The sequence below is a fragment of the Eublepharis macularius genome, chromosome 8, assembly GCF_028583425.1.
Source record: "Eublepharis macularius isolate TG4126 chromosome 8, MPM_Emac_v1.0, whole genome shotgun sequence".
Taxonomy (NCBI): Eukaryota; Metazoa; Chordata; class Lepidosauria; order Squamata; family Eublepharidae; genus Eublepharis; species Eublepharis macularius.
In genome coordinates, this window is record NC_072797.1 from 101,781,198 (window position 1) to 101,782,731 (window position 1,534).

Below are 1,534 nucleotides of genomic sequence, written 5' to 3' on the forward strand. Positions count from 1 at the left end.
ACGGACCGAGGGGGGGATGGTTTCAGGGTGATACAATTGTGCACTTTATTTCTATTATTACATTATATAATGAAATAATTATACAACTCACCACAATGCAGAACCAGTTGTTTTTCTGCAACTAGATGGTCCTATCTTGGGGTGATAGGAGGCAGCAGGCGGGGGCAGACACAGTATAAGGCCAGTACTCACAGACCGGTTGTCGGAGAGGGCAGCAGCAGCAGCCAGCCACAGCACACAGAGCTGCCCAGCAGCTGCAGCGCCACATGGTCTATATTTTTTAGTGCAACTGTGAGGGCAGGAGGCCAGTGGCGGTTCTCCACTCTCCAGCAGCGGCCATGGCACTGGAGGAGAGGAAGTGGCAGGCAGAGGCAGACTGGGACAGACAGCAGGCGATGCTCAGGGTGGCTGGCTGCCCAGCAGGCCCGGCAGTGACCCGGCACACAAAGGCACGAGGGCAGGGCAGCAGCAGCTCCAGCAAGTGCAGCCATACCAACCACAGCACAAGGCAGCAGCTGCATGTATGCCGGCTGGGAGCAGGAGGAAAGACCCAGAGGCATGATGAGAGTCAGCCGGCCAGGTGATATTTCTAATGAAAAATGCAGGGCCGGCCAGGCGAGGTGCAGGCGAGCCGTGGCCACCCCTCCCAAGAGGGCAACCGCCTACCTCACCTGCTCCCTGGAGCTGGCTCTGTGCTTGCCCGCAGGCCACGGACTGGTACCGGTCTGTGGCCCAGGGGTTGGGGACCCCTGATCCACATGGGACAGTCTAGAGCTGAAGCTGTGTTTTAATCATTGGCCCTTTTCACACTACGTACCTGCTTCCAGAACATCACGAAATGCAGCGCAAAAAAGAAGATAGTGTCTTCTCACGAGAGTTTAATGCGATGTCGCGCAAAACTCTCATGAGAAGACGTTATCTTCTGCATTTTTTGTGCTGTGTTTCGCGAAGTTCTGGAAGCAGATATGTAGTGTGAAAAGGGCCATTAAAAGGAACCAGGGCAGTACTGAAATACAGTGGCTTGAACCCAGCATTTCCTCAATGGTCTGTAAAAACCGAGGGAATAAATAAGGGCAACTGCAAATTAAATGTCTAGTATGGAAGGAGCTTAGGTATACCTTAAATTGCCTCATTGGTGAGAACAGAGCCAGAGCGCTAGTAATGCATGAAGTCTCTATTTAAATATGACACTGGCATGCAAGAAGAATTTACCTGTGTGCTTTTCCACATGCCCAGTGTCATGCTTAAACCGGGCAGCTACACAGGCAATATCACTATAAGGCAACATTAGCACGTGAACATAGCACCTGCCTGGATCACAGGTTTCTGATATGATTACATTGCACAAGTAGCAGTGAAGGCCCATCAGTGTCTCATTGACAGCAGACAACATATCTAGCAGGCAACATATCACAGGAAAAGGTCTTTTGTCTCCTGGAAAGACCTTTAGGTTTCTTGAGAGACTTTAGTGGGAGGGCTTTGGCTAGCTTAACACTTTGCAACATGCCAAAGAGAGAAAGGGAAGCATGTATTC